This window comes from Aquarana catesbeiana, linkage group LG04, assembly GCF_042186555.1.
Source record: "Aquarana catesbeiana isolate 2022-GZ linkage group LG04, ASM4218655v1, whole genome shotgun sequence".
In the NCBI taxonomy this organism is placed as follows: domain Eukaryota; kingdom Metazoa; phylum Chordata; class Amphibia; order Anura; family Ranidae; genus Aquarana; species Aquarana catesbeiana.
Genome location: NC_133327.1, coordinates 513,105,506 through 513,132,294, shown reverse-complemented (window position 1 = coordinate 513,132,294; position 26,789 = coordinate 513,105,506). Strand labels below are relative to the sequence as shown.

The following is a 26,789-nucleotide window of genomic DNA, read 5'->3' as shown; positions in this document are numbered from 1 at the left end:
AAAGCAGTGAAGTTCTTTTTAAATGATAATCATGATATACCAAGATCTCATAGGAGGTTCATTTTAATTACATTGGACTTCTGTATGGGTCATAATTACTTTTGGACTATGGGGGCCAAATTTGCTCCCAGTGTAGCCAATTTATTTATGGTCCACTGGGAAGAAAGGGCCATTTTCAATACACCAAGAAGAGAGCTTATATTCTGGCGTTTTTACATTGACGATGCATTGTTTATTTGGAAGGGTACAGAGGACACACTATTGACCTTTATGGAAGAATTAAATGCAAATCTTTTAGGTATTAAATGGAATTATGAGTACAGTCAGATGGAAGTTCATTTCTTGGATTTAGTTGTTATGAGGAAACGTAACGGTTTCAGTACTAAGAATTATATTAAAAAATAAACAGACAGAAATAGCTACATACCAATGTCCAGTTGCCATCATCCCAATTGGCTTTCTGGTATCTTGAAAAGCCCATTTTTAAAGTGTAGAAGAAATTGTTCTGATAAGAAAGATTTTCTGAAACAATCGGAGATAATTTGGCAGAGATTTTTGGAGAAAGTTTACTCAGAGGACAATTTGGATGCTACCATCCAGCAAGTAGTGACATTGGATAGGGAGATCATTCTAGCCCCTAAGGATGAATCTGTTAGGGAGGGTGGATATGAAAGGTCTTTCCATACTACCTATTCTAGTCAGCATAGAATGGTCAACCAATACCTTAAAAAACATTGGAGAGTAATAAAGAGTGATGAGATTCTGGGTCCTGCTCTCCCTGAACAGCCAAAGGTTATTTTTAGGAAGGCACCAGGATTAAGACATCTGATAGCCCCCAATGTTGTGGAGCCACCAATCAGGCCCACTTTTTTCGTGAAATTGAAAGGTTTTTTTCCCTTGTCGGAAGTGCCCTGTATGCAAATATGTGGGTTCCAACTCTATTAGGACCACAACTTTTTCATCTACAGTTACGGATAAATCATATCAGAGAAAACTTCATATCATGTAATATGAAGAATGTAGTTTATCTACTCCAATGAAGTTGTGGTAGAGTTTGGTATACCACATTGGAAGGGCAGTAATATGATTTGACATATATCCAGGCGAGAAACTCACTGCATATATGAACTCAGATCTCATCAGCCAAAGGGGTTAAATGTTGAGTGGGATATTAATAGTTTCATCAACAATAGTTAAATAATTTAATTAGTTGGGACTACATTTTATTTTATTGCATTTATTCAATTTTATTATCTATCATCCATCATTTTATTATATTAAATACCGGTATATTAATTATTGATTTGTGTTTAATTGTGCACAAATTAATTTTGAACAAGATAGTTACTGCTATGTTGATAGTGGGATTATAAGCATTAGTTGATGGGTATGATATGGTCATGATAGGACCAATTGCACTATGAATAACTGAACATAATATTTGATTATTTACAAATATGTGCGTGGACTGATCTTATGTGCAGTTTCAAACAGCAATATATTCGGTCAATTGTCGCTGAAATAGAGCGCAGTGGATCTCTTGGAGTATGGCTGCCATAGGAGAAGTTTTGGACTACAACAACATGGCGTTGCGGTTCACGCTGGTTCCAATACTGTTTGGCAGTTGCACTGCTCTCTAGTGTTCGGCATTAGATTTTTTTCTGGATATAAGGAAGTGATGTGAGCACCGCTGACCCTTACTGCCTCACAGAAGAAGTCTAATTGGATGAAACATATGTCAGGCTAGGCACAGAGCAGCAGTGATTTCTGAGGGTGCGCGACAAATGAGTGTTTCAGTTTGAGCCTATTTTATCATTTTTTGCTGTAAGTAGAACCTTCAATAAACTCTTCTGTGCTTTTAAAGAATGTTGCGCAATGAGTTTATCTTCCTCTTCCATAAGCACACTGTGTGACCCGACTCTGGAGTTCCCTTGATTGTTGGTAGCTGTGGGGGATACACCTGTGGAATCCAACCAAGTAGGCTGGACAGCTGATGTGGTTATACCCGTAGTGACGGGTGAAAGCTCACTGATGTGCATATGGACCTTGGGAGGTCTTAATATCTGGTAAGCAGATATATTTGCCCTATCTATCCTGTGGGGAGCACCGGGTTGAATACTGGATCAACACACTTTCCAGTTCACTCTATGGATGTCTAGCTGGGATATTTGGACTATTATCTTTCCCCTTTTTTTTCATTTTCATTTTTATTTTCATATAATAGATAGACTTTATGCACTTTATTCAAATAAGGTTATGTTTGACAGCGCTACACATTGATTTTGTTTTTTTGGTATGAAGTGTACAATTTTGTGAGTGCTGCTGTCTGTCACAGATCATCTGTGTAATTTTATTTATTTTATATACACATAGCGCAATATTGCTTTGCACACATTTTGAAGTTAGAAACTGATTGGCTGCCATAGACAGCTGCACTAGATTTTGCACTCTCCAGCTTTAGTAAATCAACCACACAGTATTGCCTGCCCACCAGCTTCTCTAACCCCTTAGCCTGCACTAGTGCGATGCAACCATGTACATTGCACACATGTAACATCTACTTTATGGAATCCATCTGCCCTTAACCCAGGCATGCAGGCAGGAGAATGTGCTTAATAAAAAGGAAAGACTCCGTGCTTATGGTAGCACTAATTTGCTATCCCTAAGTGAGCTTCTAAACACCATTCTATAATCCTAAACTGGGTATTAGTAATGGCAATGTATTTTTTCACAAAGGTGCAGCACTCAAAATTAACATATAAATAAATAAATGTGTTCATACTGTGTGATAATACCATGCGTGTATTATAAACCATGAGCATAAATAAACAAATAAAATGTCTATTTCCTCTGTCAAAACTCATAAAAAGTACCATTACTGTGGGAAAAACCTATAAATTTTATTCTGCTGCTTGTTCTACTTACCGCACATTTTGGGTACAAAGCATGTTAAAGGGTAAGTTCACTTTTACAGAAAACTCTGTAAGGCGAACTTACTCAGGAGCCCCTCCTCACCCCCTGTTCCCGCTGACCTGCACCGCTGCTATCTCCATTTCTAAGCTCCCGTATATCCTTGCCAGGAGTCCGGGGCTTAGAAATCCTCTCTGCTGAATGTCCAAAACGTCCCTCATCAGGAGTGACGTTTGGAGCATTCTAATTGGGCAGCGCTGTCACATGGGTGGCGCCGACCAATCAGCAGCCGCATAGCCATCCTGTCAGCTATGGAGAAGACTCGAGGAAGGAGAGAGGATTTCTAAGCCCCGGACTCCTGACGCGGATATACCGGGGCTTAGAACCGGAGATAGCGGCGGTCCAGGTCAGCGGGACCGGTGAGGAGGGGGACCTGTGTAATTTCACCTTACAGATTTTTCTAAAAATAAAACAGATATTAAAATAAAACAGATATTCCCTAAACCACATATTTTTTAACAGTAAACTCTTAAAGATAACAATGTATACATGTGCTGTATAATATTTTTTTTTCCAAAAAATCATTTAAAAATACAAACCTGGAACAGGAGATGAAACTGTTAAATAATGCTTACACAGAGTGATCTACTGAAATGACTGGGTTAAATAGTAAAATAATGGCATGTCCTGGTTAATTAACAGTTAACTAATTCCCTATGCACACAATAAACATTCTTCTGTGTTAGCTGCAGCTCTCTCACCCATGGATTGATGTCTGTCAGGGAACAGAGGAAAGACAGCTAATGTGTTACTTTTGTTAATGTTTACAAATGTTACACTGAATGATCACTGTAATTGGCTGTCACAGTGATCATTCTGACTGGCTCCCAATCGTAGGATTGGGAGCTCATCTTTCTACAGACATCTGGTCTCATGAGGCTGTGCACGGGAAGGAGCAGGGAGCCGGGGAGTTAGGAAACTGCAGGCAGTCTCCTGGACGTACAGGATATGCATACAGAAGAGGGGATTTTATGGATGTGTGTAACACGCCAAAGGTAGGCAACTAGTTATAGGATAACACCATGAAAGCCAACCTTTAGCACTCTCCACACAGAAACTCTGGATGCATAGAGATGTCATTTCATCAATAGTGAGGCTGTTCTCAAGATCCAGCATTTCTATTGCTGTATCTAATTTTTTATCCTCTTGTCAAGAGCATGTAAAGCAAGGGTTTTAGGATGATGAATAATTAGGGCGTCCACCCAAAAACTGTGTCCCATGGAGGGTTAAAGTCCCCAACCGCTCCAGGGGTTCCAAAAGCCAGGTCAACAGCAGCTTAAACGTCTCAATTAAAAAACAGTCCACCACTCTGTTTACTGCTTACTTACCACGTACTGCTCAGTATGAACTGCTTCAAACTCCCTCTCTAGGAGGGTGTACTTAGCTGAGAAAACCTCTCCTCCCCTCCTGAACCTTCCTGGGATGTATAATATCATTTGCCTAGTCCTAGAAATCAGGAAGTAACTGAAGAAATTAAAATTGTAAAAATGTAAAACAAGTAAATATGAATTATTTATGCTAACAGCACAAGGATTAAAAATAGTCAATGTTGATTAAGAGAGTGACGTTCTGCTTCAAAGTGCTTAGGACATTGGTAATTTAGCTGTTGAAGATCAGTACCAATATCACTGCACTAAGTGGTTCTGGGATTACAAACAATTAATTATTGGTATATATAATTTATCCCCTTCCCGCCAAGCGTACGCAGATGTGCAGCCTCGGCTTTCGGGGGTTATACCGGGATGATGCCCGCAGCTGCAGGCATCATCCTGGTACCGTTTTTTAGAGTGGGTGATCGGCTTTCCAGGGATTACAACCGATGCAGCTAAAAGCCACTTGATTGTTATCCCGGAGGAGCGGGAGGAGAAGGAGGGGACGTCCCCCCCTCCCACCGCCTCCCGCAGCTCTGATCAGGACTCCCGTCCGACCAGGAGAACCGATCCACAATCTGCCACTTCCTGCAGCTAGGGACAGACTGGCACAAAGCAGGAAATGACTTTGTTCCAGTCTCCTGATTGCAAACATGGAAGCGACGTCACAACATCACTTCCTGTTTACTCAGTATTCAGAATCGCCGAAAACGGTGATCTGAATACTTTGAAGTGCAAAGGAGCGATTGGAGGTCTTTTAGACCCCCGATCTCTTCATAAAGAGTACCTGTGACCACCTATTACTGTCACAAGGGATGTTTACATTCCTTGTGACAGCAATAACAGTGATCAAAATCTATTGTTTTTAAAACACAAGTTACCATTCCCGCGAGCTTGCGCAGAAAAGAAGTTGCGCCCGCATATGTAAACGGTGTTCAAATCACACATGTGAGGTTTCACCGCAAATCGTCAGAGTGAGAGCAATAATTCCAGCACTAGACCTCCTCTGTAACTCTAACCTGGTAACCATAAAAAAAATTTAAAGCGTCGTCTATGGAGATTTTTAGGTACCGTAGTTTGTCGCCATTCCACGAGTGCGTGCAATTATAAAGCGTGACATGTTTGGAATCTATTTACTCGGTGTAACATCATCTTTCACATTATACAAAAAATTGGGCTAACTTTACTGTTTAGTTTTTTTTAAATTCATGAAAATGTCCCTTTTCCCAAAAAGTTGCATTTAAAACACCGCTGCACAAATACCGTGTGACATAAAATATTGCAACAATCGCCATTTTATTCTCTAGATGCTCTGTTAAAAAATATATATATATAATGTTTGGGGGCTCTAAGTAATTTTCTAGCAAAAAATATGGATTTTAACTTGTAAATAGGGAACCCCCCGGTTCGGTTCGCACCAGAACCTGCGAACGGACCGAAAGTTCACGCAAACTTTAGAACCCCGTTAAAGTCTATGGGACTCAAACGTTCGAAATCAAAAGTGCTAATTTTAAAGGCTAATATGCAAGTTATTTTCCTAAAAAGGGTTTGGGGACCCGGGTCCTGGCCCAGGGGACATTTATCAATGCAAAAAAAGTTTTAAAAACGGCCGTTTGTTTGAGAGCAGTGATTTTATTGATGCTTAAAGTGAAAAAAAAAGTGAAATATTCCTTTAAATATCGTACCTGGGGGGTGTCTATAGTATAGTATGCCTGTAAAGTGGCGCGTGTTTCCCGTGCTTAGAACAGTCCCTGCACAAAATGACATTTGTAAAGGAATAAAAGTCATTTAAAACTGCTTGCGGCTTTAATATAATGTCGGGTCCCGGCAATATGGATGAAAATCAGTGAGACAAATGGCATGGGTACCCCCCCAGTCCATTACCAGGCCCTTTGGGTCTTGTATGGATATTAAAGGGAACCCCACACCCAAATTAAAAAAAGGAAAGGCGTGGGGCCTCCAGGCCCTATATACTCTGAACAGCAGTATACAGGCGGTGCAAACAAGACAGGGACTGTAGGTTTGTTGTTAAGTAGAATCTGTTTGTAATTTTGAACTGGTACATTTTTAAAGTGTAGCTTGAGCCAAAAAATCTATTTTTAAGCTTTTTGGAAAACATAGGGAAGGGTTATCACCCCTGTAACATTTGTTTTGCTGTCTGTGCACCTCTTCAGAAGATTTCACCTCACTTTCTGTCCCAATGACAAACGTTTTTTGAAAATTTGGGTTTTAGTGAAACAAGGATTGGTGATAAAGCATCAGTGGAAAGGAGACACGTTTTTCCCATATTAACTCTTATGCCCCGTACACACGGTCGGACATTGATCGGACATTCCGACAACAAAATCCTAGGATTTTTTCCAATGGATGTTGGCTCAAACTTGTTTTGCGTACACACGGTCGCACAAAGTTGTCGGAATTTCCGATTGCCAAGAATGCGGTGACGTCAACCACGTAAGACGAGACTAGAAAAGGCCATTTCAGAACCAAGCGCGGCACCCTTTGGGCACCTTTTGCTAATCTCGTGTTAGTAAAAGTTTGGTGGGAGACGATTCGCACTTTTTCAGACTCGTGGCTTTCAGATTGTTCTCTGCGTTCAGTTTGTGCTTGTGGGTTTGTATCTGCTCTTCAGTGCGTGCAAACAAGCTACGCGTGACTTGTCATTGTGTACTTGTTCGTTCATTACTGTTTTTCAGGTCGCTCTATACAGGCCTTGCTGTTCTTCAGTGTGTTCTGTTACTTTGTTCTGAGCAGCTGACCGTCTTCTAGCCATGTTGTGTATATGTACTCCTCGTAGAGTTCATGCTGTGTGGGGGCTTGGTGTTGGGGTCCTGACCTTGACACAAGTCCAGTCCATGAACAGGGTGGGGAGGAATTCATGGACCAAGAATTGGTTGCTTCAGCGTGACCAGTTCTCTCATATGCATTTGCTCCGTGAGATCCGTGAGAATAATCCTGATGATTTCAGGAACTTTCTCAGGATGACGGACCCCGTATTTCACCGTTTTTTGGCTTCGCTGACCCCCTATATCAGCAGGCAGGATACCTGCATGAGGCAAGCCATCACTCCGGAGCAGAGGCTCGTCGCTACCCTGCAGTACTTGGCGACGGGGAGAAGCCTGCAGGACTTGAAGTTCTCGACAGGCATCTCCCCCCAGGCTCTGGGGATCATTATCCCAGAGACCTGTTCTGCCATCATCCAGGTCCTGCATAAGGAGTATATGAAGGTAAGATTTTTATCCTTTAATATCATATTTTATTGTATATAATGTTTGCTAATGTATTGTATTTCTTTCCTCATTCCCTAATTACCATGATTGTAATATGCTGTGAATGTCCCCTTTGTCCTCATGCATGCTGGAATTTTATGTTTTTTTTTTTTTTTGTCCTTCATACATATTTGCCTTTACTTACCTCCCCAGCATGGTCTCCTGCCCTATATTCACATCATGTAGTCACTTAACAATGTATTTTATCAGCTCCATAGTAGTGGTTTACCCCAAACAACCCCTAAAATGTTTAGAAATGTGATTTGTGCTTTAAATTCAGGCAAAGTGCCAGAGGCTTTTTTTTGTGGTGTCCCCAAATCATTTTTAACCCTCCCTCCCCCCAACTGCTAAGTCAGCTGATCCCAATTCTCTATCTATCCTCAATCATCTATCTGCTGACTTTGCCAAACCCATACACACTATACCCACCTCTTTTGTGGTCAGATTTATGGATGAATTTCCCAAAGCATGTAGTGCAAGGGCCTGCCTGTATACTTTCAAATGGTACTGTTTAAAGTTTTTGAATTCTATTATTATCTTGATAGGTAATAGCAGAATGTCCAAATGTGCTCAAATGTGTACAGTGTGTATTTATATCTTTGTATTATGACACTTCTTACCTGTCCAGTGGTCTGCCAATAGTGTAACTAAGGAGGGGCTGTTCCAAGTAATACCCATTATTTAGGCATTCATCTCTCAATGAAGTGGAGAGGGTTACCTGTCCAAGAGCTCCCCCCCTATAATGTTAGAAATGGCCCATGGGGGGGGGTATGATAGGTGTACATTATACTTTGGTGTTGAAAAAATTCCCCTTAATAAATGTTATCTGGATGTTGGCCAAGAATGTTTGTGTCTAAACTGCTTTCCATGTTTATGTGCAAAAATACTAATTTATTTTTGTTTTCCTCAACAGTTTCCTTCCATGTCACAGGAATGGCAGACTGTGGCCTCCCACTTTGCCCAGCGGTGGGACTTTCCTAACTGCAGAGGGGCAATTGATGGGAAACACGTCCACATCATCCCACCACCCAACTCGAGGTCGTACTATTATAATTACAAGGGGTTCAATAGTATTGTGATGTTGGCGGTGGTGTTGGCTAATTACGAGTTCCTGTATGTGGACGTGGGGAAGAATGGCCGGATGTCCGATGGTGGAGTCATCGCCCAGACAGAGTTTTACAGGCATCTCCAGAATGGCAGCTTGGACTTTCCACCTCCAGAAGAGAATGTGGAAGGACTCCCATTCGTCTTCGTTGCGGATGAAGCATTTGCGCTGGGGGACCATCTTATGTGGCCATTCCCGATGAGGACCCTCACCCCGGAACAGAGGGTTTTTAATTACTGGCTGGCCAGAGCCAGAAGAGTGGTGGAGAACACATTTGGAATCATGGCCAGCCGGTTCCGCCTATTTCTTACACCCATCCATATGGCGGAGTATAAACTGAATCATATAATCCTGGCGTGCTGTGTTCTATATAACTTTTTAAGTCAACATTCTGCCAACTATGCTAGCTCAGTTGGGCCTGAGGCCGGAATTATAAATGAAACAACCCTGACGGCACTTGAAAGTGGCCGTCCTGGCTTACCCTCCCTGAGTGCCCGTGATGTCTGGTTAAGATACCTTGAGTTCTTTGCGGGTAGGGGGGCCACCAATATGCCAGACAATTTGTGAAACCTTGATCCAATAAAAAATAATAAATTCGCAAATCTTTGGTGACATTTACTGCTTGTGTTTGTTTTAGCTGACCCTGACAGAAATGTGGTGAGTCCAGAAAATGGCGTGATTGTGTAACCTTACAAAGCATTGTTGGGTGTTATTTACTAAAGGCAAAGACACTTTGCACTACAAGTGCACCTGAAACTGCACTGAAACTGCACTTGTAGTGCAAAGAGGATTTGCCCTTAGGAAATAACCCCCATTGTCACAGAAAACAGCAATTACATCACCACAAAAGTGTTGTAGCGTTGAGACAATAATCCACACATTCTTGATTAACAATCTTTTTAATACCTGCACAATCACATGTGCATTTAGAAAAGGTTTTTAAAACAAACCAACATGTTTGTTGTATAACAATTTTTGGGGTGGCATTATCAAAAATAGAAATGTCCATTTAAGATAAAACAGGCATGTGTAAAACCAACAAGAAAGACACAAATCTTGAACTTACAAAGTTCACATTTGGTAGAACTTGAAGGCAATATCAGACATGAGTATTTAGGAACTGTGTTTGATATTGCGTTCAGATGGGGTGAAGTCACCCCAGCAAAAGCCAAATTTGGAAGATGCACACAAATTTCTGAATGTCAACATGTGCTAGCTGCCATCACGGGGGATCAAGGGACGTGTTTTGGGGGAGAAACCCCTTCCTCTCAGCTACTTTATTATTGAGGAAGGGGTTGCACCCCCAAAACACGTCCATTTATCTCCCGTGATGGCAGATAGCACATGTTGGCACACTGTGTGCATCCTCCAAATTTGGCTTTTCTAAAAATCGCTAAAACATTTGGAACATTGTAGCACACAAAAAAAGAAAGTGATTTGGAGGGGTTTTAAACTCTGTTTTTCTGGAGGTTTTCCAATGATCTCCCCGATCAGGATCTGGGCACTTTCTGATGTGAAAGGATCTGGATCCACAACATCACGACCACCTAAAAAGAGAGAAACCAAACAAAAACAGGTATTAAAAATATGCCGGCATCCAACTCTTACCTGAGCCTGTGGTCGCAGACACTCACCTGTTGTGGTGACTAGTTCCACCACGTCTTCTTCCTCCTGCTCTTCTTGTGTTGGGGGGATTTCCCCTTCTTCCAGGGGGGGGCTCTGGTCTCCTCGGATGAGGGGTGTCCTCCGAGTCTATTCTCCCCTATGTAAAACAAAAATGATATACTTAGCACACAGATAAATAGGAAACATTGCTTGGAAGTGTGGTACAATTGTCTATTTTGGCAGAGTTCCAAAATGTAGCATTTTCAGTGTCCTTTGTCAAGCTGCAATACTTTACCTGTTTGGTACAAGCTTCACAGATGGAGACCCCCTATAGTATACACTGGAGCACCTGTGTGGCCCCCTAAAAAATATGGTGTTCTGGTGTCCCACACTAGTGCTCCAGTGTCCAGATGTGAAAACAGCTGCTCAGTGTCCTCTCCTTACACAGAATCTAGTTTGCATTTCATTCTAGTAACAAAGCCATCTACACAACCAAATTAGTTTCATACAAGTAGGGCGTAAAAAATGTGGCCAAATGCATATGGCCAAAACAATGGTGTTTTATAGGCCGAAAGAAAAATGTTTGATACAAACAAATAATGCGCCCATGAACATGAAAGTTGCCATTTTAAAATGTACACTTTTAAGAAAAGCACATGGAGCAGCACGAACGTAATAAAGACAAAAAGAATAGGAACACAGCACAACTACTTACTTTTTTGCAGCACTCTCTGGATCTTTCTGTACTGCTCATGTTCTCATAATTTGAGGTCCAACCACCGTTTCCTGAGCTGATCTTTCGATCGTCGTACCCCAAAATTCCAGTGCAGACTTTTGACTTTCGCCATGATCTTGGCCTTTGTGACATTGGGGTTGGGGTAAGGTCCATACTTCCCATCATAGTCGGCCTTCTTCAGGATGTCCACCATCTCCAACATCTCCCCAAAGGACATATTTGATGCCTTAAATCTTCTCCTTCTGGATCGGGACGTCTCCGGATCCGGGCTTTCCTCCTCCTCCTCCTCCTCGTTGCTGTAATTAGCACGCACCTGCTGTGTTTCCGCCATGTGCTCTTCCCCCACTGTGCAGAACGAAAAGGGGCGGGGAATAGACTAGAAAGAACCTCAGGTGCAGGCGGAGTTACACGCGTGCGCAGTGTGTATAAAGCGTAACATGCGTGCGTATTACGTACGATCGTCGGGGGAGCATCGGAGGCGCAGATTGTGATAACGAAGGTAAGATCTAAACTTCGGCCTATACTGCTTCGAAACTGAAGCCTATATTGTAACAAGATTAGGAGAGTTTGGCTTGACCTTAGGGTTTGTCTTGTGTTGTGTCTTGCAGAGAAAATGGATGGCTTCAATGACCACAATTTCCTCCCCCTGTTCATAGACAAGTACAGGGAGCTGCCCTGTCTGTGGCAGGTGAGACATCCCCATTACAACAATAAACAAAAGAGGCAGGCAGCGCTGGAGAAACTGCTGGAGTTGGTGAAGCCGGTGGTCCCCACAGCAACCATCCCTTATTTAAAAACCAAAATTGGTTTAAGGGAGCGCAAGAAGGTCACGGATTCCCAGAGATCCGGAGCTGGAGCAGATGACGTTTATGTCCCCAGGCTGTGGTACTATGAGAGACTGCGATTTCTGTCAGACCACACTGAAGTCAGGGAATCCCTCTCCACTCTTCCTTCCACTCTTCCTTCCACCCCAGTTGAGGCTTCCGATGTCCAACCTGGGCCTTCCAGCCAGGAAGAAGTGGAGGAGCCCAGCTGGAGTCAGGTATAGCATTGTTCTACAGATTTCTGGTCAATAAATAAATTATGTTTACTAGATGTCATTATTGATCAATAATTGCTGATTGCAAAAAGTGTTTTACATATCAACAGACAGTAGTGGGCACCTAAAATTGGGACAAGAATGAAAAATGCTGGGCTCAGAATGATAGTCTGTTATATTTGTTAACATTCAATTTGCAACAGTCAGGAGGTGAAAATTGTGTGTGATTGATGAAAAAAATACTAAAACAATGTCCCTTTTTTATACACAGGAAGACCTCAGCCAGGAGGAGGCTATGGAATGTGGCAGCCAGGAGGAGGCAGGGCTAAGTTGCAGCCAGGAGGAGGCGGGGCTAAGTGTCAGCCAGGAGAAGCCTGGGACAAGTCGAAGCCTGACCGAATCACAGGTTCCTCCCCTTCGCCTTCCATACAAAAGAGCGAGGAAGGCGACTCACATGCAGGATTCTGCGCTCAGGCTCATTCAGGAGGCTTCTGCGTCCCTCAGAGCCTTACCCACTCCTGAAGAGGCCTTTGCCTGCATGGCTGCCACAAAACTGCAGGGCATGCAGGAGGGTCAACGCAAGCTATGTGAGGACCTTCTGTATAAAGCCCTAAGTAAGGGGGTGAGTGGGGAACTAACACCCAATACCCACCTGAGTGAGTTGGCCCCTCCTCCTCCTCCTGCTGCCACAACTCTACCACCAGAGCCACAGCGTGGAAGGAAAACAAGAGAGTGATGACCCTGTGTTCAGTCTGGTCTGGCAAAAGATGCAGTCTCTTGTATGACCACAGCCTGGGGACACAGATGTCATCTGCTGCTTTCCGGATGTCTCTGGGACTTCTGGACCAGACTGCACTCCCTGAGATAAGGACTCCTCAGGCCACCAATTTTGCTTGAAAATAGTTGATGTATGCCCTGGGGGTCCAAGGCTTCACCCATTTCTGCTGTTTCTCCAGCGTTGCCTCCCTCTTTGTTTAGTTGTGAGCCCTTAATAAATGAATTTTTTTTTTCAGTTATACTCTCCTATGTGTGTTTTAATTCAAAAAGGATAGTTTGTTGGTGACGATTCAGGTACATTTCTAAAGTACAATGTGAAATTAACAAGAGACAACAACACCAAACAATCTCCTACAGATTAAATATAAAAACATATCAATGGTGTTGTGGTAACTTGACACACAAAACACACACAAAAATATTCTGGAGTAAAACTAAAAATACAATAAAACAAAGATCAGCCTTGAAAAAAATACAAACCAAAAAAAAAATAATCTGCCTTAAAACAAAACAAAAAAAAAATACAACACAAAAATAATGTTGTCAGATGTGACAAATCAAAATATATTGAGGGAATCCCGATAAATAGTAAAGAAAGAAGTTTGTGAGAAGTCTGTGTGAATATGAGCAGCAAAACGACTTCATTCTTCTCACATTATAAAGAAGAAGAGAGTGCGCTGTATTAAACCATTTTTAACATTGCAGCGTGACGAAAGTGCTGTATCCATTGCGAACGCTAAGTTTACCAGACCGAGCTGTTCCGTCTCGGAATTTCTTCTGAGCATGCGTGGCACTTTGTGCGTCGGAGCAGGCCACACACGGTTGGAATTGACGCGATCGGATTTTGTTGTCGGAAAATTTTATAGCCTGCTCTCAAACTTTGTGTGTTGGAAAATCCGATGGAAAATGTCCGATGGAGCCCACACACAGTCGGAATTTCCGACAACACGATCCGATCGGACATTTTCCATCGGAAAATCCGACCGTGTGTACGGGGCATAACAGGAGAGAATTTCCCTTCCTAGGGGTAGATTTCATCTCACTTCCTGTTGTCTCCTTCCGTTTGCAAGTAGGAGTCGTTTGTAAGTTGGATGTTTGAAAGTAGGGGCCTGCCCTATATACTCTGCAGAAATTTGGGCCTTAGGTGTTGGTGTTACCACAACACTGTAAGCCCTCACAGTTACTCTTGGTGGGGAACGTGCCCTGCTGTGAAATATTAGATCAAGAATTGTAATTACATGCCATTGTTGAACAGTGGTAGAAAAATTGGGCCTTTGGTGGTGGTGGTGCTGGTGCCACAACAATGTAAGTCCTCACAGTTACTCTTGGTGGGCGCTGGAACGGGCCCTGCTGTGAAATATTATATCAAGAATTGTAATTACATGCACCTGTTAAACAGGGGCAGAAAAATTGGGCCTTTGGTGGTGGTGATGCCACAACACTGTAAGCCCTCACAGTTACTCTTGGTGGGTGCAGGAATGGGCCCTGCTGTGAAATATTAGATCAAGAATTGAAATTACATGTCCCTGTTGAACAGGGGCAGAAAAATTGGGCCTTAGGCACTGATGCCACAATATTGCAACCCCTCACAGATGCTATAGCTGGAGCACAGGAATGAGTCCTGCTGCGAAGTATTGCATCAAAAATTGTAATTATACGCCGCTGTTAAACAGGGGCTAAAAAATTGGGCCTTGGGCACTGGTGCTGGTGCCACAACACTGCAACCCCTCAAAGATACTCTAGTTGGAGCACAGAAATGAGCCCTGCGTCAAAGTATTGCATTAAAAATTGTAATTACATGCCCTTGTTAAACAGGGGCAGAAAAATTGGGCCTTAGGCACTGCTGCCACAACACTGCAACCCCTCACAGATACTATAGTTGAAACACAGGAATGAGCCCTGCTGCAAAGTATTGCACCAAAAATTGTAATTACATGCCCCTGTTAAACAGGGTCAGAAAAATTGAGCCTTAGCCACTGGTGGCATTGCCCAGAACCAAAAATGTTCTTGCAAACTATCAGCATGAAAATTGAGGAGGAAGAGGATTGTCACTCAGCATCAGCATAGGCAGTCTGGAAGGGATCTCACATTAAAAAAAAAATATTCGGTTACATCAGCATCAGGTGCTTGGTAGCTGGTGATCCAAGACCGATTCATTTTTATGAAGGTCAGCCGATCGACCGATTTGGTGGACAGGCGGACCCTGTGATCGGTTACAAAGCCTCCAGCAGCACTGAATGTGCGTTCTGAAAGAACGCTGGATGCAGGACAATCCAGTAGCTCAATTGCATACTGTGCAAGCTCTGGCCAGTGATCCATCCTCAAGACCTAGTAACCCAGAGGATTTTCGGTGGGAAAGGTGTCCAAGTCTGATCTTGCCCCTAGGTATTCCTGCACCATGTGAATCAGACGCTGGCAATGGTTGCTGGAACCAATCATACCTTGGGGCTGCGGATTAAAAAATTGTCTGAAAAATTGCCTCTGTGATCGGTGGGCACGCAGGAACACTGTCTTGATAAAGGGGGCCTTGAGAGATAAGGAAGTCCTCCTCTTCCTCCCTCCGTTCTGCCTCAAATGCCCTGTCCATTATTCCATGCAGCGTGTGCTCCAACAGGTGGACAAGAAGGACAGTGTCACTGATGCATGCACTCTCACTACTCACCATCCTCGTGGCCTCCTCAAATGGTGACAGGACAGTGCATACATCCCTGATCATAGCCCACTGGTATGGGGAAAAAAAAACAAGCTCCCCTGACCCTGTCCTGGTGCCATAGTCGCATAGGTACTCATTGATGGCCCTCTGCTGCTTCTGCAGCCGCTGCAGCATGGCCAACATTGAGTTCCACCTGGTGGGCATGTCACAGATTAGGCGGTTCTTGGGCAGGTTAAATTCCTTTTGGAGGTTAGCCAGCCGAGTACTGGCATTATAAGACCTGCGGAAATGCACACAGACTTTCCTGGCCTGCTTCAGGACATCCTGTAAGCCCGGGTACCTGCCCAAGAACCACTGCACCACCAAGTTAAGGACGTAAGCCAAACAGGGCACATGGGTCAGTTGTGAATGTCGGAGGGCAGAAAGGAGGTTGGTGCCATTTTCGCAAACCACCATTCCTGGCTTAAGCTGGCATGGCGTCAACCACCTCTGAACCCGCCCCTGCAGAGCTGACAGAATCTCTGCCCCAGTGTGGCTCCTGTCCCCCAAGCACACCAGCTCAAGCACCGCATAGCATCTTTTTGCCTGCGTGCTTGCGTAGCCCCTTTAACGCCTACGGAGCACCGCTGGTTCCAAGGACAAATCAGCACAGGAAGAGGCCATGGAGGAAGAAGAAGAGGAGGGGGTGGAGGAGAGAGGTGTGGCAGAATCACCACTAGTAGAATTTTGGAGGCATGGTGGCGGAACAACTTCCAACACTACTGCACCCTATCCTGCATCCTTCCCAGCTGCCAGAAGAGTCACCCAGTGCGCGGTGAAAGATAGGTAACATGCCTGTCCATGCCTGCTGGATCATCAGTGAGCGGTAAAATGCACCTTACTGCTGACCGCCCTGTCCAGCGAGGCCAAGACATTGCCTTCCACATGCCGGTAGAGAGCCAGAATAGCCTTCCGTGAGAAAAAGTGGCGTTTGGGAACCTGTCACTGAGGAACCACAAATTCCACAAACTCATGGAAGGGGGCAGAGTCTACCAACTGAAAAGGCAGCAGTTGAAGTGCTAGCAATTTAGCCAAGCTAGCATTCAACCACTGGGCATGTGGATGGCTGGGAGCGAACTTCTTTCGGCGGTGCAGCAGTTGGGGCAGGGAAATCTTCCTGGTACAATCTGACGTTGGTGTACCGATAGCAGATTTCCAGCAAGTACTTGGCTGTGACACACCTAATTCTACACCTTCATTCCTCTCAGTGCAGGTTTCAGAGAGGACTGAAAGTATAGTGGGGTTGGAGATCCCAGCTGATGAGGAGCAAGGAGAGGTCCACTTTGTTCTTTGGTGTGGGTCTTTTAGTTACGCTTGCCAAGGAACTGCATGGCAGGTCGACATATGTCTGGTCAAGCATGTGGTGCCCAAGCGAGTGATGTTTTGGCCATGCAAGATACGCTTGAGACATATGTTGCAAATAGCAGCGATGCGATCTGATGCACTCTTCTCAAAAAAGGCCCACACCAAAGAACTTTTGGAATAACGAGCAGAGACAGCAGCGCCCTGCACATGCGGAGCGCTGCGGTATGATGCAGTCAGCATGCTGCCCTTAAGCTGGCCCCTGGAGGGCACCCTGCCTCGTTGGAGATGTGCCTCCTCCTCTCTCCTATCGGGCACCCACGTGGAGTCAGTGACTTCCTCATCATCCCCTCCCTCCTCATCACTGGAGCAAAGCTGGCAGTATGCTGCAGCTGAGGGAACATGACTGCCAGATTGCTGTCCTTCTTGGGCACCCCCTCTCTCTGGGCTCACGTTATTGCCTTCCTCTAGCTGGGTACCATCATCGGAGCCTTCAAAACGCTGGGCATCCTCCTGGAGCATGTACCCAACACTGTGGTCAAACAGTTCGGGGGACTCCTCAGGAGGACATGGTGGGGCTAGAGAAGGAGTGACTGATGCCATTGAGCCAAGGGAAGAGGTCGCATTGGCAGCTGCTTTGCAGACAATGTACCCTGAGCCTGGGTGAGAGAGGATGAGGAGGATGAGGACGGCTAGGTCATCCACTCTACCAAGTCTTCCGCATGTTGCGGCTCAACATGGCCAGCTGCCGAAAAAAAGGGCAAGCGTGTCCCACGGCCACGTGCTGATGAGGATGCACCGTCTCCACGACCAGCACTGTTGCCTCTAGACACAGAGCCTGCTTGCCCTCTTTTATTGGCTTGTAACTGTCTGCCTCTCCTTGTTGGCCTTCCAGACATACTAATGGCTTGCAGTGAGATGTAGCTGCACAAAGCTGGGATGTATATATATACTGATTATACTGACGCTAGCAGAATCAACTGTCTGCCTGTAGTATTATTAGTATGTGAACACAGTACACTAACTGTAAATACTGCAGCTGCCTGCCTGTGGTATTAATAGGATCAGAACACCAGCAATTGTCTTCAGGTAGCTTTAGGTGCACACTGTGCAGAGGACACAGTACACTAACTAAATACTGCAGCTGCCTACCTGTGGTATTAATAGGATCAGAACACCAGCAATTGTCTTCAGGTAGCTTTAGGTGCACACTATGCAGAGGACACAGTACACTAACTGTAAATACTGCAGCTGCCTGCCTGTGGTATTAATAGGATCAGAACACCAGCAATTGTCTTCAGGTAGCTTTAGGTGCACACTGTGCAGAGGACATAGTACACTAACTGTAAATACTGCAGCTGCCTGCCTGTGGTAATAATAGGATCAGAAGAATACCAGCAATTGTCTTCAGGTAGCTTTAGGTGCACACTGTGCAGAGGACACAGTACACTAACTGTAAATACTGCAGCTGCCTGCCTGTGGTATTAATAGGACCAGAACACCAGCAATTGTCTTCAGGTAGCTTTAGGTCCACACTGTGCAAAGGACACAGTGCACTAACTGTAAATACTGTAAATACTGTAAAAACGCCTGCCTATCAGTATATTAGGAAGAGAATAACAGGAACGGATCTAGCTAAACTGAATACAGTGTGTATATATATATATATATATATATATATATATATATACACACACACACACACACACACACACACACAACACCTAGGATGCATATATATACACAATACACTGTAAGTGCAGCTAACTGACTCGTCTGCCTACTCTATCTAACTTAAATCAAATTACACTGTCTCTCTGTCTATCTATCTACGCCACCGCAAAACACTACACAAGGCCGCCACGCAGGTGGCCTTATATAGTGTGGGGCATATACTAAACCCCCTGAGCCATAATTAGCCAAAACCACCCTGGCTTTGGCCAGTTACGGCTCTCTGTACAGATGGCGCTGTGATTGGCCAAGCATGCGGGTCATAGTGCATGCTTGGCCAATCATCAGCCAGCAATGCACTGCAATGCCGCAATGAATTATGGGCCGTGACGCGCCACTCGAATTTGGCACAAACGGCCCATAACGTTCGCAATTCGACGAACAATCGAACATGGGTTCGACTCGAACTCGAAGCTCATCCCTATTTGTAAACACCAAATGTCAGAAATAGGCTTAGTCATGAAAGGGATAAAGCATATCCATAATCAAAATGAATTATTATTCTAATTTCCACATTTTATATCAGTTTATTCTAGTGTATTCTTATTAATGTGAATCATCTTGAAGTTTGTAAACTTAATTTGTGAGAATTGCTACACATTTACTTTGCTTAAATTCTGGGAACTGTCATCACCATATCCTGTGAGTAGGCACTGTTGAGTCACACATTTCACAGAGCCTGCCTTCTGAACTACAGAGATTAAAGAGAAACTGCAGTCTGCTCACATAATCTGTAATAAAAACATCTTTGCCATTCTGAAGCTTCCCTCCAACCACTTTGCATATTATTTCATACATACTGTGATTCTGTACTTGCCAAATATGCTGCAGAATTCTCCCTCCACTAAGTCTGGCTGCAACCATTTTAACTGTGGGCAGCTGAAGCTGATGTCTGTTCACGTCCTGGATTTACACAGACACACAGAGGCACACCTCCAGCTCTCATTCGCCCTTTTTTGACTCATCCCCCCTCCCTTCCTGGCAAACTCTCATGAGAGTGAGAGACAGAGCTGTGCATAATGTCATAAGCCTAGGCTTTTTACCAGACAAGAAACAGGAAGGATAAGGTATTTACTGGCAGAAAAAAAAATGTTTAACTATCCAAAGTTAAAACAAGGGCAGAAGATTTAATAGATGGACAGCTGAAAAAATGACTGAAGTTCCACTCTAAGAGAGGAGTTTCAGGTGGCAGAGTCAGAACAGGAATCATGACCTGCAGACAGCACGTTACCATGGAATATGTAGTCCTTAGAAATTGAAATTAAACAGCAGAGCAGAAGCTGCACAGCATGCAGGGAATCCAGGAAGTTGTGGAAAGAGGTGGCCAGCAGACAGGCAGTAATCACAACATGAAAGGAGCTTTCAAGTAAGCTTATATTGAGTTGTCAATAGTAACTACTGTTTGTATTGCTAATACAATGATGTTATAAAATTACAGTTTAAGCTGTTACCATAGATCTCTGCTAATTTAGAAAATTATTTTTTTTTTATTTATGTCCATAGTTAACAACCGAGAAGTCAAAATCCTTTGTCAGGTGTTAAATATATAACTGTAGCTTTTTGTCCAATTAATTCAGTTTTTCAGTATTCTCCTCTCTATTCTAGTTTTTTCCTATATCTGCTTTACATTCATGTTCCCTTTTTTGTTTTTGCTTCATTTTTCCTTTGTGTTTTTTCTATCCTTTCCAGTCATGTTATGATCTTGGCTGAATAATAAACTGACAATTTATAATCAGATATTGATATATGCAACATTATTTTACTTTCATGTCTCAGAGCAAAAGTAAGAAAGCACAAAATATCACTTTGTTTATTTTCCTGCATGTGTGACCTTTTAAAAACCTGTTTATCAAAACCTGATCTTCAAGCTAATTTAGCAACATATTTTTATAAACATACAGTCAAATAAATGACATATAGGATGTTGCCTCAATATAGGTAGTAAAAAAAGAGATAGGGGTGGGTACCATCATCCTTGAAATTAGGATAGTGGAAAAGGGTGGGTCAGGGCTACTCCAAAATATTGCCCGACGACAACAAGAATTGTTGTGGACTATCTCAGTACCCAGAGATTTAGACAAGGTAAATATAAAAAGTATAAATTTATTGAAAAAAGAACATAGATAAAAAACATTAAGTACAACAATACATTAAATAGTTTGCATACAGTTACAGGTGGCTCAAAAGAGAACAGATAAACCCCACTGGTATATGGGGTGTTTCGGAAATATTTATACCTCACTTAAACGATTAACGATACAAATATAAGTGATTAAACCTTTGTTTATGTAAGAATAAAAATGAACGATAGCAGGGAAAAAAGATAAACAATTACATTTATTTACACAGAAAAGAAAGTTAGAATAATTAGAATTTATCATATATCTCAAGTGATGCCACAAGTACAGTGATGCTTTAGGCTGCCAAGATAATCTAGGCCAAACTCAGAAATGGTTACAATGGTCATACACAGGATATACAATATCATAAGACAAATCCTAGGATACAAAAAGGTTAGAAAGAAAGAAAGAGATACCAGTATACATTACTCAGACAGCATATCCCCTAGATGGTCTCGGGCTGGACAGGGCAAAACCATTTAGCTCTCTTTCTCTTTTATATGCATTCTCCACCAATCAACAGATGCAACATATTGATTGGGTCAGAGATGTCTCAAAGTCTGGTTGGCTATATTTGAAGCCTCTTTACTAATTGGCTTACAGCTGCCTTCAATTCTGATTGGTCACATCTGAAGCTGTCTGAAAGTCCATGCTCGGACATTGCTGGAACATTGAGACCCCTTGGTGCCTAACAGTCTATGAATTAATGAACAATCTCCTTTGATCTCCCAGCCCAAACAGTCCCGACAGTAGTATGTTAATGGTCCCCTGGTGAGTTGATTCAATTAACACCTGGGGACCTTTCCTGGTTCCCACCAGTGTATTGGAAGCATGTTAATGGCCCCTGAAGAATGGATGCCTTAAGGTCTGCCAATACTCTTTGATTCAATTAACACCTGGGGGCCTTCTCGGGTTCCCATCAATGTAACTACATTCCTAAGGTGAGCTATGTTCTATCATGATATTAAGAAACATATACCCATATATAAATATATATACCCACACATAGATACACACATATACACGTGGATATATATATATATATATATATATATATATATACACATACATACACATACATACATACATCCTATGGGGCAAGGCAGTTTAAATGGAGTCCTTGCAATGGTCTGCTTGAATCTCATTGATATAAATATGGAATTCAATATATCCATCACAGTGGAGTAAAGATGTAGGTCCAGACGTAATCCTCTACTATGTAATCTCTCTCTATGTTTCGTGACACAAGTCACTTCTTCAAGAGAAATCGACCATAAACATCTAAAGAAAAATAGTCTCATAATTATGTAATCGCAGATAATGAGAACAGGGTGGGATTTATGTCCACTATTCAAGCAGGTTGCCTGACAGACACCAAAACTGAAGATGACACTAAAGTTTTTTCTGGATATGATGTTTAACCTCCTAAGCAGGAAGTCCCATCTCCACTGGCATACCCAATACTTTGAACTTTACATTAAAGTGGTTGTAAACCCTTACAGACCACTTTTACCTACAGGTAAGCCTAGATTAAGGCTTACCTGTAGGTGCAAGAAATAACTCCTAAACCTACACGGTTTGGGAGATATCTACAAAAAAACAGGCACCGATGTCTATGGCGCATGCGCCGTAGACAACGGCGCACGGGCGTACTGAGCGTGGCTTCTCTAATGGCAATCGTGTCGTTAGTGGTGGCTCCAGCGCGCATGCACGGGAGTGACGTCGTCACAGCTCCGGTCAATCACAGTGCCGGAGCCGCGATACCCGCAAGGAAGATGAAGATGGACGTTTCGTGGAAGAGGGGACAGCGGAGACATCGCAGGCTCCTGTGTCAGGTAAGTGACACATAATGGGCTACTATGCGATGAATGAAGGCTACAGGGCGGTTTGTTAACTCTGAGAGGGTGTCCAGGGACATCCTCCTGGAGAATCGTTCCCGCGCGCCCGCTGGGGCGAGCACACGGGAACATCCATGCTCACCGGGTTCACGGGACCCGGCGCTACACAGATCGCGGTAAAGGGCCAATGACAGCAGCCCTTTACCACGTGATCGCTCCGTCCAATGACGGAGAGATCACAAATGTCAACAAAACTGTCAAACGGGGTCATCACAAGTTCATTGCTCTCCTCTCCTCACACCGATGCAGCGTGAGAGGAGAGCAGATCGTGTTCCAAACTGTGAGTTTTATCATTCTAGCAGTGCCCCAATAGTGCCACAATAGTGCCACAACAGTGCCATCTGTACCACCTGTGCCACCAGTGCCACCTCTGTGCCACACCAGTGCCACCTGTGCCCATCAGTGCTCATCTGCACCACTGCAGTGCCACATCAGTGCCGCCTGTGCCCACCAGTGCCGCCAGTGTCCACCAGTGCCGCCTGTGCCCACCAGTGCCGCCTGTGCCCACCAGTGCCTCCTGTGTGCTAATCAGTGCCACCAGAGCCACACCAGTGCCACTACAGTGCACACCAGTGTCACACCAGGGCCATCTCTGCCCATCAGTGCCACCTGTGCCCATCAGTGCCACCTGCGCCACATTAGTGCCATCTGTGCCCACCAGCACCTGTGCCGCCTGTGCCCACCAGTTCCACCACAGTGCTCTGCAGTGCAGCCTCATCAGCCACCAGTATGGCAAAAAAATATTTTACTACTAAGGAGGCCTATCAGCGTCTAAGCATGACCGATGAAAGCAGCGGGGAGCTCTCTGAGTCTCAGTCCGATTCGGATTCGGCCTATGAACCCGTGATAAGCAGAGGTTTTGATACAGAATCGAAAGAGGAATGTGTGCCCATGAAAAGAAGGCATTCTGGCGTGGAGCAGCAGCCTACTACCAGCAGCGCAGGGCCATCCACCTCGCGAGCAGTGCCATCCACCTCAAGAGCAGTGCCGTCCACCTCGAGAGCAGTGCCATCCACCTCAAGAGCAGAGCCACTACAACAAAGGCCAGACACCAATAGGGTGTCATCTCAGCACCAAAGGGATAGGGGCCATGCCAGCCTTCCCTATGCCCTTCAAAACCCCCTGTGGCTTCCCCCTAATTCCGGAGCAGCAAATATCCCCCCTTTCATCGCCCAGCCAGGTGTCCAGATGAACACCGATGATTTTGCCATGCTTGATTTTTTTTCATTTGATTTTCACTGAAGACTTACTATCGTCCATTGTGGCCCAGTGCAACCTCTAAGCTCAGCAATACATAGTAAGCAACCCTGGCTCTAGTTACACCCGTCCCTTTGAGTGGGGAGAACTAACCATAGAGGAATTTAAAATTTTCTTAGGCCTAACTTTTACTATGGGACTCACAAAAAAAAACAATTGTACTCCTATTGGTCTACCAAACCCATCCACCACATGCCACTCTTTTCATCCCTTATGCCAAGATCCAGATACCTAATGATTATGCGGTTCCTCCACTACAATGACAATACCCAGTGCCTCCCCGAAATGACCCAGCTTTTGACAAACTATTTAAAATTCAGCCACTCCTAAATTATTTCTCTGAAAAATTTCCCCAGTTATACACCCAGAATATTTCCGTGGATGAGTCCCTTGCAAAATTTTCAGGCAGGCTGGGCATCAAACAATTCATCCCCAGCAAAAGGGCCCGATATGGGGCAATAATGTACAAACTTTGCGACCGAGCCACGGGGTACATCTACGCCTTCCGGGTGTACGAAGGGAAGGACTCCCAACTGCATCCCCCTGAATGCCCAGAGTAAATTGGAGCCAGCGGAAGAGTGGTCTGGGAGCTTGTCTATCCACTCCTTGGAAAGGGATACCATCTTTATGTGGATAATTTTTATACCAGCTTGCCCCTCTTCCGCAATCTTCACCAGAGAGACACCCCAGCATGTGGTACAGTAAGAGCCAATAGAAAGGGCTTCCTGCAAAAACTTGTCAATGAAAGGCTACAACGAGGGGAGACGGCATCTTTGCAGAACCAGGAGCTATTGGCTGTCAAGTGGAGGGACAGACGAAACGTCCACATGTTGACGACAATTCATAATGACACCTACATGGAAGTGCCCAGAAGGAATGGCCCAGTCCAGAAACCAGCTTGTGTTTACGATTATAATTTGTTTATGGGGGGAGTGGACTTCCACGATCAGATGATTGAACCCTACCTTCCCACAAGAAAATCCCGCCACTGGTATAAAAAAGTGTCCATTTATTTTTTCAGTTTGGCCATGTATAACACTTATGTTATTTACCAAAAATCTACAGAGAACCCTGTATCCTATCTCCACTACCAAGAAGAAGTTATTTCCGCCCTTTTGTACCCTAAAAGCCCACCAGAAACTATTCACTCTGATTCCATGAGCAGACTTCACGAGCGCCAGTTTCCTGACAAAATCCCCCCCCCCCCCGTGAAACAGGCCGCAGACGTCAAAAGAAATGCCGGGTGTGCTCCAGTGGAGGAATTAGAAGAGACACCACGTATTATTGTCCCGATTGTCCTTCCTAACCAGGCCTCTGTATAGTTGGATGTTTCCGCCGTTACCATACTTCTCTACATTATCAGGGAAGTATGGTAAATGTAATTCTCATTTCCTGTCATTTTCCTCCACACCCCTTATGCCACTGCATTGAAATGTACATACCTCTGCCTTCTCCGGAACCGACCCTGGTCTGTTATACAGCCAAACTTCATCCTAACGCTAAACATACCTCTGCCTTCTCCGGAACCAACCCTGGCCTGTTATACGACCAAGCTTCTGCCTAACGCTAAACTGTACCTACCTCTGCCTGCTCTGGAACTGACCCTGGACTGTTATATGACCACGCTTCTGCCTAACGCTAAACTGTACCTACCTCTGCTTGCTCTGGAACTGACCCTGGCCTGTTATATGACCACGCTTCTGGCTAACGCTAAACTGTACCTACCTCTGCCTGCTCTGGAACTGACCCTGGACTGTTTGACCACGTTTTTTGCCTGCCTCTTGGATTGATCTTTTACCCTGCTATGCTAGTAGGAACACAGGGGTCTCACATATGTGAGGGGCTCCAGAATTGTTTTTTTAGATGAAGAAAACTGATTTTTTTAGTTTTCTCATTCCCGGATTAGGGTCTGGATACTCGGAGGCTTCAAAGAGATTTGGGTGGGAGAAGCCTCTACCCCTGTCCCCATTATTTCCTGGCCTGCTACTTGGACCGTGTTCATGCTTACTACCAGGACCAATATTTTGGCACTGCTGGCAACGTCTCTACTTGCACTGACCCTGGACTGTATATGGACAGTATCCCTGCCTGTACTGACTATGGACAATATTCCTGCCTGCTCCCTGGACAATTCCATTCACTGTCGCTGACCACGTCTCTGCCTGCTGCCTGGATCAGGGCTCTCCTCCTGTGGACAATTGCACTACTAAAATCACAGGTAATCTTTTGTTTACCCTTTACTCAGCAGAATGTATTTTAGGGTGTAATTCTTGGTATGTACATGCTGTGTTAGAAATATGAAGGGCCTTCAAAAATGTGATTGATTGTAAGGAAAATGGAATGCATAATTTATGTCCCTAGAACACCTGATGGTGCTTCTTGGATGTTGGGCCTCTGTGTGGCCAGGCTGTGTAAAAGTCTCACACATGTGGTATCGCCATACTCAGGAGGAATATCAGAATATATTTTGGGGTGTCATTTTTGCTATGTACATGCTATGTGTTGGAAATATCTTATAAATGGACAACTTTGTGTAAAAAAAAATGTGTTTTCATTTTTTTTCCACATTTTCCAAAAACTTCTGGAAAAAAATGAACCGTTCAAAAGACTCATTATGCCTCATAGATTATACGTTGGGGTGTTTGCTTTCCCAAATGGGGTCACTTTGTGGGAGTTTCCATTGTCCTGGTGCTCCAGGGCCTTCAAAATTGTAATAGGTGGTTGAGAGATTAGATGTGTAATTTATGCTCCTAGAACGCCTGGAGTTGCTACTTCAATGTTGGACCTGTGTATGTGGCCAGGCTGTGTAAATGTCTCACACATGTGGTATCACCATACTTAGGAGGAGTAGCAGAATACATTTCGGGGTGTCATTTTTGCAATGTACATGCTATGTGTTGGAAATATCTTATAAATGG

At 44.0% G+C, this 26,789-nt stretch overlaps 1 long non-coding RNA gene across 1 annotated transcript in view; it reads right to left on the bottom strand.

Annotated features, from left to right (window-relative positions):
• LOC141141561 (uncharacterized) overlaps positions 1 to 26,789 on the bottom strand; it is an 84,597-nt gene that overhangs the window by 21,562 nt on the left and 36,246 nt on the right. The window lies entirely within an intron of this gene.